Source organism: Octodon degus, unplaced genomic scaffold, assembly GCF_000260255.1.
Source record: "Octodon degus isolate 3935 unplaced genomic scaffold, OctDeg1.0 scaffold00401, whole genome shotgun sequence".
Lineage (NCBI taxonomy): Eukaryota > Metazoa > Chordata > Mammalia > Rodentia > Octodontidae > Octodon > Octodon degus.
Window position 1 is genome coordinate 490,500 of NW_004524977.1, and position 13,182 is coordinate 503,681.

At 35.6% G+C, this 13,182-nt stretch overlaps 1 non-coding gene across 1 annotated transcript; it reads left to right on the forward strand.

The window, feature by feature from the left end:
• The first annotated feature begins 244 nt into the window (after window positions 1-244).
• On the forward strand, window positions 245-408 carry LOC111814665. The gene has a single exon (XR_002819586.1). It is a non-coding gene; the product is annotated as a U1 spliceosomal RNA (small nuclear RNA).
• The last annotated feature ends 12,774 nt before the right edge of the window (window positions 409-13,182 follow it).

The window sequence follows — 13,182 nt, forward strand, 5'->3', positions numbered from 1 at the left end:
ACTAAACAACAATCAAAATGGATGAAAGATTTAAACGCTAAATCAGAAACACTAAATATTCTGGAGAAAAAAAAATACCAGAAAATTTAAAGACTATGTAATCCTTTGCATTGTTTTCTATTCACTTCAGATACTTTACCCAGGTAAGTACTTGATTTGCCTACTTTACTAACTCCTGTTTTAAGAAAGAATTCATATTATTTTCACCAAAACTTTATTCTAACATCTCTATATTTATACGGTGATATTTACCTGGCAGAGGAGATAACATGATCACAAATATGACTTTCCCACAGCATGGCTTACCTATTGTACTCCGAATGAGATGATCTCTGAAATTTCCCCAAATACTGGGAGACCAATTGTACAATTTGTGATAGTCAAGGGTTGTATTTCCACTTTCCCTAGAGAAAATATTTAGGAAAATTGAATATATTATGATATGCCAAAAATTTCTGCTTCCTTACCACTTCTGTTGTAGTGATTACATTATCGTTTTTGTTATAATGTTTAAGAAAAAGCATGAGGTCCAAACTGTTTAATAGCACTAACATATATTAAAAGGCTTAAAAATTTATGTAATATATTTTTACTACACTAACTAATAAATAAGATAATGGAGCATCAATATTTATGTGACTGATTAGCAACTCAATAACAAAAACTCTCATGGTGATAATTTTAATTGAATAGAAGAATGTTTAAAATTGTCACAACTATCCTTTCAGAATTACCAATCTTTAAGAAGAGCACAATTGTGGCTGGCGAGATAGCTCAGCAGACTAAAGAATCTGCTTAGGCAAGCTTAGGCAAGCTCAGGGACCATGGTTAAATCCCTGGCACCACATGCCATGCCAGCCCTTCCCTCTGGGCAGGCTGGGCTGGCCAGAGTCTGGGTGTAGTGGTGCATGGCTGTAATCCCAGCACTAGGGAGGCTGAAAGCAGGAGGATCACTATGAGTCTGAACTGCATATTGAGAATTTGTAAAAAAAATTTTTTTTTAAAAAAAAGAAGATGATGATGATTGACTCAGTTAAGAGAAGGAGAACACCATCATTAAATCAGGCAACTCTTTAAAAAAGTTGTACAAAGTTAAGCATTTGCAAAACAAGTAAACCATGGTTCCCTTATATTGCACAATACAGATTCAAGGGGGAAAACTCCACCAATGTTACATAACTTCTATTGTCTTTTTAAAAACTCACAAATACATATATAAAAATAGACAGAAAAAACTTGTTAGTACTCCAATCAAAAGCCTGAGCTAGTTTTACTAGAAATTCTTTTAGGAAGTAAACTATTTCTTTTAAAAATTATTTTATTAATTTTAATAAGAAATAAATAGCAATGAGACAGTTTCAAAATAGGTTAGTAGGAGAGTTACAATAGTTAATACATTGCATATTGTCTTCGTAATAGTTATTCACAGTACAAGATGCAGACATAATCTCTTGTCTAAACACTATTAGTACAAATCTTTCTTCTCATTGAACTAATAGAAGGTAGCTGTATATCTACCCTAAGTATTTTGTATATACATACTTTTTCAATACAAAATGGTCCTTTATGTCTCTTTTTAAAATTTTTCTTTGTCAGAGATAGGTGTTCCATTGCTGTTAGAGAAAATGTATTTGGAGAAGTCTTTAAAAAACGTTTTCATACTTGTTGTCAGTTCAAATATTATAGGTGTTTGAATTCAGCAAAGTTTCCCGATATAGGCCAACAGTCCATAATAGTTGTGGGTTCCGAGCAGAACTTGTGTGGATTACACATACAGCATGCACACTTGTCAATTTCAGCTAGTTCATTTATAAAGTTATAATTTATAACATTTGAAAACCTTAAATAGTTCTATAAGAAATATCAATTGTAATGTAGTCTGGAGAATTTAAGTGTACAATTTTTGTCATATGATATAGAATTGGAAAAATATATAATTCTATCTTGGAGCAGTGCTCTATCTTATTTGATGAATTTTCTCAAACACAGATTTTAGTTGAAATGGGGAATACATTAGAAAATCTATCTTGGAAAACATATTACAAAATATTAGAAAATCCATCATGGTTTTTCTTGTTTTCTTTTATCTGTAGATATGTGTGTATTTCTACTCCCTAGTACTTTTTCAAATGTCCTAGTAGATGAAAAACACAAATCAAACCTAGTAGCAGGAAACAAAAGCAACCTTTTTTAAAAAATCAGAAAATATAATTGAGATTTGAATTGAATCAGATTTTACCACAAAAACAAAGTGTAAGGGCCAGCCAAGTAGCCTAGCAGATTATAGCACCTGCAAGCAGGTTCAGGAGCCAGGATTTCAATCCCTGAGCCTGCTGTACAGGCCCTGCCCCTGAGGCACACTGAGACAGCAATTGAGACTGGGTATGGTGTTGCACGCTTGTAATACCAGCTCTTGCGAGGCTGTAAACAGAAGGATCTCTAGGAGTCTGATCTACGCAGTGAGACTCTGTACACCCTGTACATCCTGTCCTAAATATAAAAAAAGAAAAGAAATAGTGTAAAGGTAAGAAAACAACTTTAGATAGAGTATCCAAATGTAATGATCAAATTGTGCATTATTTTTTCTATTGAAGAAGAAAATGTATTCAATGCTATTTCATGTCAAATATAAGGCTTGTAGACCATCATGTGTAAATTCCATTTGTTTTCAGCTTCATATTTCCAAATAGTGCTGGCAAAAATTCTCTAGTGACTATGAATGCTCATAACATTTCAAACTACATTTCATACACTTCAGTCATCAAAGCAGTGCAATTTGTGATTATTAATGAGGTCCATTGCTAAAATTTTTAATTTTTCCTAAGTACTAACTTTGACCAAAATTAAATAAATGTGATTTATTTATTAAAATAAAATATTTTATTTTCCATTTAACCCTGAATTAATTGCTCATAAACAATATCATGACCTAATATGAGTAACAAAAATTATGTAGTATTTAGTGGTCTACATGTTTCCATATACTTCTTGGTAAATCAGTGTAATGTAGCTCATAACCTGCAGTGTTGTAGCAGTTTATAGTAAAGATTGAAAGGCCAGTTTATTCATTTTACATTATTCCCTAATTACAAAATAAAATTTTACAAATAAGAAATATTTTAATAGTCAAGTTGAAAATTAATGAAGAATAAACTTAAATACCCTATGAATAATTCTCTGTATTTTAGAATTCTATAGTGGGCATAGTATTATACACATTTAAGTTAAATAGACATTACTAAAGAGGTAAAGAGTGACTGAGTGCTCTAGGAAATAAGAGCAAATAATCATAGAGGTCATGGCTAAATTCAGAGTGTGTGTTTGTTTTGTTTGTGGTTTAACACTGAGATTAAAGGTGCAAGGATTAAGGGTGGGTGATTAAGGTGGCATTAAGGTAGTCTCAGTCCACCAATTATACTAGCACCATCCTAATCCCAGTAGACTGGATACAATATAAAGGTCAGAAAGAGGCTTTTCTCCCTGTTTCCTGCTGCTTCTTCTATCTTCTACCATGAACTGTTGCTCCTCTACCATGTGCTAACCTTCTTTGGCACAAGCCAATTATGGATTTAAACCTCTACAAACTGTGAGCTAAATAATCTTTTGCTCCATTAACTTTGAGTGTCAGGTATTTTGCCTCAGCAATGAGAAAAGAACCTAAGACACTGCCCAACACTTCAATTTTTATAAAATGGAACACAGTGGGTAAGTAGCAGGAGTTCAGACACTGGGCCCAAGACTGAGCACATCCTGCTTCTGCCCAAACAGCCTGACCCCACTGCTTAGTTTAGCTGACTAGGCTTTGTGCTGCTGGTGTGGCATCCCTGATATTCTTAGAGGCACTAAAAATTACTAAATATGCTCCCCTTACCCTTTTACTTGTCTCATATGCTCAAGGACTCCGGTCTTCATCCTGCCTGTCACACTTTGCACCCCTTGTCTTCTTCAGTCCCATGTAGTTTTCATAGACACTTCCATGGCTACTATCTCCTTGGGTCCCAACTTTAATATAACCTCTTGCTTAATTAAGTCAACTCCTCTTAAAGGGCCAAAGCCACAACTGTATATCTCTAATTCATTTAGCCATTTTCTCTTTCCCAGACTTCTTCACCTTCTTCCTCCCCAACTCTGATCACACCTGGTTCATTGAAAGAAGTTCACATAAGTCCATCCCAACTCCCTTGCCAGAGGAGGATATGCAATTGTCTCCCAGGATTCTGTCTTTAGAAGCTGCAGCCCTTCTTCCACTTACCTCTTCTCAGCAGGTTAAACTAACCATTCTGACCCATGCCTTCACACTAGATAAGGCATGACAAGTTAATATCTATACAGTTTCAAAGTATACATTCCATATATCGCATAATCACATTGCTATCTAACTAGAAAGGGGATTTCCCACCTCTCAACGGTCTTCAATCATTAATGTGGCACTCATTAAAGCCCTTCTTTAGGGTGTGCTATTGCCAACATAGGCAGGAATACCTCACTGCAGGGGATACCAGAGAGTTTCAGGACTCATGGATGTCAGAAATGCTTTTACAGATGAAATTGTTAGAAGTAGCTGGTGTCCCCTACCATGCCCTTCAGTGTTGATACCTTGCCCTTGTTGGCATAACTCTGGTTTATTCCCCTTTGAACACCAATAATATCAAGATCTTCCCACCAAGGATGGATTGTTCCTAAGTCAGGTAAAGTTCCTCTTCACCACTACACAGGGCCAGACCATTCTCTTGTCCTTTCATGATAATTTTCACACAGGTTACACATCCCTGACACAATTCATTTACCCTCTGATTTGCCTTTCCTCTTAGAAAACTTCTTAAAACTATCACTGACCAATGCTTTGTCTGCCAGACAAGTACACCTCAGGGATGCACACCCTCCCTTTCCTACTTGCCAAGCATCAGGCTTCTCCCCAACTCAGTACTGGCAGATTGATTTCACGCACATACTGTGATTTCAAAAGTTAAGATACCTCCTTGTATAGGTGGACCCTTTCATGCACAAGCTTTACCTACAGGCTCAAAGATGGCCTCAGTTATTATTCACTCCCTTTTAGCCAATATTATTCCAAGGTTTGGTTACTCCACCTCCATTGTGTCAGATATTTATTAGTGGAATTAGAATTTATTACTCAAATTATGAAACAACTAATTTATTAGTCTGATTAACTGAAGAATATTTTAAGTCATTTGGGGTCCAGTGCAATCTACATACACTGTACAGACTTCAAGATTCTAGTAAGGTAGAAAGAGCTAATAACCTTCTTAAGGATCATCTCACTAGACTAACGCTTCAGCTTCACAAAGACTGGTTTTCCCTTATGCCAACTGCTTTTCTACACATCTGAGCCACTCTCAGATAGCCTATGGGGTACAGTTGTATGGAGCTTTTATATCACCTGCAGTTTTCTGCTTAGGCCAGAACACCAGCCTGCAAGCCAACTCCCTTGGAGATTATCTCCAGTTAAGCAACAAACTTCAGAAGAATAAAACATGATACCAATCTTTTGCCTTCTGACACTTTTTTAAAAATGCATTTTATGCAGCTTGGACTTGTGATCTTTTAGTGATCCTCCAATTTTCAGCCTCCCCAGAGCTAGGATAATAGGTGTGTGCCACCAAACCTGGTCTCTGTGGCCAACTCCATGCACCTGGGGACAGAGATGGCTTGACATGTGGTGCCAGGGATCAAACCCTGTGTTTGCCTAAGCAGGAGCTTAGTCCACTGAGCTATCCCGCCTACCCCTGACATTTACTCTTATGAGGATTACATGGATAACAAATTAGTTTTGATTAAAAAATGTAAAACCCTAGTCCCTATGGCCCAAGTGGACAGGACTATTCTCAGTCATCTATAGCATTCCAATAGCTGTTATCTGCATGACTACCCACAGTGGATTGACCACTCTGGAACAAAACTGTCCTGTGAACAATTTACCTGACCTCTCCTCATGGAAGTCACAAGTAATCTACCCAACTTCTCTCCAGGAGACCAGATTTCCAGAACATACTTAAATGTCTTCTCCTGTCAGTTTTAACCTCAGTTCTACTGGAATTCCAGCTCAATTTCCTTTTTTTGCCTTAGGGATGGAACAATATTTTTGTTCTATTCACCCTTACCCTAGTTAGGCCCCTTTCTTCTCCTTCTCTATGATCAGCAGCCCAGTTAATACCCTTCTTCTTTTCACCACACCCCACAGTGGCATTCCTGCTGATTTTCCTAGTACATCCTAATTAACTTTAAAACCTTTGCAGTCAACCCCTTCATTGCTGGACTGCTCCATCTTACCTTAGCTTACTTTAGACAGAGTTTGCAGGCTTTGTACTTCTCTATGTACAGCAGCCTATTCCCATTCATCCCCATGACTGGGTACTTGGCAACATTACATACCACGCTCAATATGAAATGAAGGATCAACTCAAAATTTCTCACTGCAATGTTCATAGCCATTTTCCTTTTCACTGACAAGACAACAAACCCCAAGGTTGGACATGTGTCCTGACTCCTCCAGTCCTATTTCACTAATTCTTCTTCATATAAGAACTCAACTAAGCTCCCACACATCCACATAACAACTGGTACTCCTCTGACTTTTCAAGCCACTGTCTGAATTCAGCATAATTTTTTCTACAGTGCAGTACTAGGACATCTACTGCCCTATTAATGTACCTATATGCCACTGTTACTGACCTCATACAACCATGCCAGCTACCTGCTTACTCAAAATGTTCCATTCCTCATATTGTCTGCTTTTCTAATTCTCCCAAAGTTGTGACTATATCACTGTCCAATAGATAATTAAAGTTCTGCAATAGAGATCATGTCCCATACATGTCCTTTCGTCCATGGACTCAACAAATTCCCTTTAGCTTGTAGTGTCTCCTCTTTACTACCTTTGATTATCCCTCACAATGGTTCATAATAGACACCAAAAGATTCTTTCTACAAAGGGAAGACAAAATAGGATGAGTCATCAGAGACCCTTTCATCTCCTGACAGTTGTTACCCTATCAGGCATCCTGGACATTTTAGAAAGAGAGCATAAAAGTATCGTGCACCCCTTTAACATACACACCTAATTTTGATTACCAGTCAAACTGTTTTCTTCCTCTGTGGGATTTCTACCTACTTGTGTCTTCCCACTAACTAGACTAGCACCTGCATTTCACACTGACATGTCCCAAAATAGACACTGCCCTGGGGAAACAGAGCCTGCCTGTCACCATTAAAACCCATGCCCAATCACTGAAATTGGTACATCTAATACCCTTGCTTATCAGTTTGAGTGCCACTGCTACTACAAGGACAGTCATAGCATCTTTACTTACTTCCCTGACCTCCTATATCTCCCTTTTTCAAGATTTTTCTGAAAGCCCAAGATAAATGGCTGACTCCATTCTTACATCAGAAAACCATACTGACTCTCTGGTGGCAGTGACCTTTCAAAATTGTAAAGGTTTAGATCTCACCACCAAGAAATGTAGGTTATGCATCTTCCTTGGGAAGAATGTTACTTTTGCACCACCTATTCAGGCATTGTAAGGGATGCAACTAAAAGACTTAAAGAAAAGTCTTTAGAAATGGGACGGTGCCTACTGAGTCTTGGATTAACATTTTGGTCTGAGCCTCATGGCATCTTCTACCTGTTGTACTTTTAATTTGTATCATTCTCCTTTTTCTGCTTGGTTCACAGCTTTTCAGACTTTTCTCATAATTTTTGCATGATCAGGTACAGATGGTTACCAAAAGGCAAATTCTGGTGAGGACCACTCTTTGATGCATCCTTGTTCCCCTGGATTTCTCTCCCAATCAGACTTCCCATGCCACTGCATTTGTCATGCCTGAAGTGGCCACGAGAAATACCACCCACTTTCCTGACCCTCTCTGTACATAATAACAAAAAGATGGGACTGGCAGGGCTGACCTGAGAAAGAACTTCACAATGAAACGTGCTGCTCTGTGCAATCAATGGCAATTTACTGAAAGAAACAAGCTGCCTTCAGCAAACAAAACAGATGGCTATAAAGGAATTTAGGATCAAACATACAATGATACAGGTGATAGAATTTTGAGCAGTGTATACACACCTGTACTGACTACCCTTGAAACTTTGACCACACACATTCCATTCAGATTCTTTAAGATTATAAATCCTATCCCCAAACCCTGTATTAACTGATCTTCTCCTCCAGACCACCTGATGATATCATTCAATTTTAGCCTGTCTGAATCTAAAGGGAATTAAATCCAGCATTTTCCCTACATAAGCTTGCCTTCAGGTGTTTCCTAATGTGCCATCTTTAACGGACATCAAAATTATAGCTAGAACTGTATCTGAATAAGGTCAGACCTCAAGAAAGAGACACAGGGTCAGTATTGTATGTCTCCCTACTGGTTAAACAATAACTTAAAAATATATGTATTTATCACTCGCTGGCCCAGTAAATCCTGACAAAGATTGGACACACAGGTGATTGAGAAGAACATCTGGATTCATTCCTCCAAAATAATGCCTTTGTTCCTACTATATACTCGTACTACATAACTCATTTCCTCATTGGGTCAATATTAGCTAAATGGCTATACTCAAAATTGTAAGTTAATCATAGTTTGATCCACACTGTAACCACATTATGACTTTGCTATATAAATTACTCCTGACAAAGGCTCTCAGTGGTCACCTGTTTGGAAACCCTCCTGAAAATTAAGGAGATAGTCTTCTTCCCCTTATTTCCATTAAAACTTTCCTGACTTCTTTGGATTGCAACTTCAGTTTTTGATACTGTGAGACCGCAAACTCAGCACATTTGACATCAAGCAAACAGGGAGTTCTATTTCATCCTATATCAACAGTGCTACATGAGGGCTCGGGAGATAGCTCATTGGCTTAAGTGTCTTCCTGGCAAGCACAAGGTCCTGAGTTCAATGCCTGGTACCAGAAAAAATAGAGAATGAAAACAGTACTTTAAGAGAAAACATTTGATTACATGAACAAAGATTTGAGATAAAATTGATCTGAGCTAAACATTATAGTAATGAACCTGTCAAAAAAAGTACAAAATATAGCCTATGGAAAGGTTGTGGAATGGTATGCTAGAAGAGTATTTATAAAGTAGCTTCAGAGAAGTTTAAAGAAATGAGAGCTACAAGAGAAATTTCAATCCATGATGGATAAGCAGATGATTGACATTTATTTTTCTTCCTGAGGATACAAATGGATTCAGCCAGGGGAAAATGGCATTTGACATATCCTTAAATGACTGACAATTCCTTCACAGACAGAGGTAGAGTAAAGAGTAATGTAGAAAGATTCATGATCAAGATATACATAGTGACAATAGTTAGGACAGATATAAACTACTTTCTCTTAGTTCATTGAGAAGAAAGGTTTGTACTAATAATGTTTAGACAAGTTATCATGTCTACATCTTGTCCTCTGAATAACTACTATGAAGACAATACGCAATGTACTAATTATTGTGACTGTCCTACTAACCTATTCTCAAACTGTTTCATTACTTTTATATTTTTTCTCATTAAAATGAATAAAATAAACAACAAAAAAGACATACAGAGTGAAAGATACAGTATTTTTAAGACTGTGAATAATTCTCTCACTAGAATAATCACTTATTTTGTGTTTTAGCACAGATTAATTTTGTATATAACAATGACAGAAATACCTCCAAGACAGTAACAAACAAAGGAAACACCCTATGCAAATATAAAAGGTGCTTTGGGTCAAGTGATTTCTTTTCTTTTCTTTTTTATTTTTTGTGGAACCGGGGATTGAACTCAAGCTCTTTTGCTTACCAGAGAAGTAACACTGAGCCATCTCCTTGGCCCTAAGTGATTTCTTAATACAAATAATACACTATATCAATGAATTTCTCAATCAAAACACACAAGCAATAAACATTATACTTTACAATTAATAAACAGTGCATTTTTATGAGGAGATACAAGAATATTTGTAGAAACAAAGTCTTAAACTATTCTAACTCTTAAAATAAGAGACTTTCAAATTAAGAAATTTTCAATGTTCCTTGAAAAGTATGTATTATTCCATGACATTCACTTTAATTGTTTGTCATATAATTTGCTACTTTAAATAATGTAATATTTTTAAAAAAATTTTAAGAATATCAACTCTGTGGCTAGGCATGTTTCACAAGTTTTCAACTAGAAGAAATCTCTGGATAATTTAGTCAAATTTATGATAAACTAATTCATGAATTAACAATTAATTTGTAAAATTAGATGGCATAAAACCAAAAAATGGAATAGCATGCTAATTCCTCATTATTAAATGCCATCCAATAGTAATAACAAGCCAAGAATCTGATAGGCCACGTAATTGGATTATTTTTCCATATGTGATACTGAGCAAAAAAATGGAAATATACTATGTCAAACTTTTTTTTAAATAAAAGCAGGTCAATGATTGGGCACTTGGTTAGTACAATCTGTAACATAGAGCAAAAGTACAAAATAGCACATTAATATCAGGGCCAATAATGAACATATTATGGTAATAACAAGGACATTATTAATGTGTGTTATTTTCTTTTCTTAAAATATAAATCAAAGCCAAGTACTTGAATTTGAGGCACATATACAATGCATACCCAGCCTTATCAAAATATCTTTTGTAAGTAACATTATATTTTAAAATGTTGGAAAGAGTATTGCTGATTTGTGTTTTGACTTAATAGAACAAGAAGAGGACAACATTTAACTAAGTAAGTTTATACTGAGAATAAAGCTCTTTATAAAGTTAAAAAGGTCTTCCTCTCTCATTGTACCTACCATAGGTTATACAATGACCTGTGAGGGTTTGTTATACAAAAATATCAATTACAGCTTTCATAACATACTTTGAAAGGAACTAATGAGAGAGTATACTGGAAGGTGAAACTTTCCTTTCAAGAAACTATTCTCAGATACTTTTCTTTAAAAAAATTTAATTCAGCCAATTATAAATATATCTAAAGCATTAATTTTTATAGTATGCAGGTAAAGTCCAACACTTGATAGATACAAAATCTATGAGAAGAGATCAGTAGCGATCATCTAATCTTAAATTTTAACATCATCAATTCAAGCTTTGGCATAATCCCTCACAAGAAAAAGCCCAGCATGCTTGGATAAGACAGTGGTAAGTTTTAATAACAGTGAGCTTCAAGAACTGGAGATTTCTGCTATAATTGTATCTTCTTTAACATCTTGTTTATTAGCAAAACTCAGCAATCTAGCTTTCCTTAAGTCCTCATGAAGTAATATTTTGTGGAGTACTTCTCTAGTTACAAACGTCTTCTCTGTCTGTACTGTCTACACTTCCCACACACTATATTAATATAATGTGTCCCAGAGAAAGCTATGACTTTCTTGGCTACCAGTATCTCACATCAGTAAGCATTTATTACTGGTCACTATCTGTTCTACATGACTTCCTACTGTAGGGGATGTGTGCACAATTTCATTTGTAGAAAACTGGCAAAGAATGGTAGTTTTCCTGCATTATGCAATCCAACAATGATAGCTTTGTGCCCTTGTGATTGAACAGTCTCTGTACCCTGACAAAGAGAATTTCCATTCTCTAGCAGAGAAGCCCTTCCAATTACCAGTGTATCCAGGCCTCCCCTGGCTCAGGCTAAGGTGAACAGGAACACACTTCAGCCTTGGCCTCAGTTGCTAGTGATCCTTCATAGGCCACTGGCAGCTTCCAGGAAACTTGATGGTAGACAAAGGCCAGGCTTCCCTAACTCATGAGATGCCTCATGGCTGCGAACACTGCACTCACCTGGCTAGTAGACATCAGGCATATTGTCTGCCTTGAGCGAAATGGGCCATCATTTCCAAAGCAGTTCCTTTCTGTGATAGTGGAGACCATGCAAACTTGTCTGGCTAGCAGTGTTGTGCAAAAAGGTATGTAACATATTATATATCTATAATGAATAGGAAGAATATTGCACATCAATGCATTTATATAGACTATGAAGTGGACAACATAGAAGAAAAACAAACCAAGAAAATACCATATTTTTCAGATAAGACACATTGAAAATACAATTTTGACAAGTATAAGCAGACACATTTATCAGATTTGTCAATAGGCAAAAGATGACAAAAATTATCTTGTACTTTGTGGGATTTCCCTTTAGAAAATCAGGCATTGTTACAAGGGATAACTGGCATTTCTCAGGTTCAAAACCTAGCAGTAGCCTCTGTCTTTTTTTATTTCTAAAATCCTGCCACTTTGACTTCTTATTATTATATTATATTTGAAATATTATTATGGTTTTTGTTTTCTCTTTAAAAGTTTCACTTTATGTAATATAGCATCTTAGTTTTTTCTTCCTTTTTCAAACCCAGAAATAAATTTAAAATTTCACAGTCATGTACTTTAAATTTTATTACTCAAGTAAGGAAATAGGAACTTGGTATTTCACCAAGAACAAAATTTGCATGTTTCCATAGTAAAAATTAAGTGCAAAATTAGATGAATTTGAAGGTCATAATTGATTAAAATAATGAATGGATGAATGATTTACAAATTATCACTAAACAAGAAAGGCTAAATTTTAAATGCCTAGAAAAGCAGATGACAAAACAAAAGGTAATTATATACAAATATTTGATAGATACCAAAGAGAAGTGGTGCATATAAGTCAAGAATATGGAGATATATTTAATAATGACATGTTGATAAGAGGAAAATTAAAATGAAAGCTGAAAGCTTATGACAGTATAAAGTGTAGCAGAATATAATATAATGTTGAATGCTATTGCTAGATTACAAGTCATCAACATATGTTTACTAAATGTTAATACAGATTAGCAAAATTATAGTAACATTTTTTAAGACACAACATTAACATGATTTCTATTGCTTGAAGAAGCAATGGATGGGAAATTAAACTTAAAGGAAGGCATTGCACATTGATAATCACCTTATAAATGCATAGCTTTGGGCAGTGTTATACAATTTAAACACTTTTAAAAATATTCACATATCCTAATATTGAGTTTTATATCTAGCATGGAAAGGATAATTAGAATACACAGGGCAATTTGGAGATGTTGATTTGCAAACAGTATCATCATCTATTTTACTAAAAAGATGAACTTTAGAAGTGTTGTTTGTAATGCATGATACAATTCATCGCCTTCAATTTC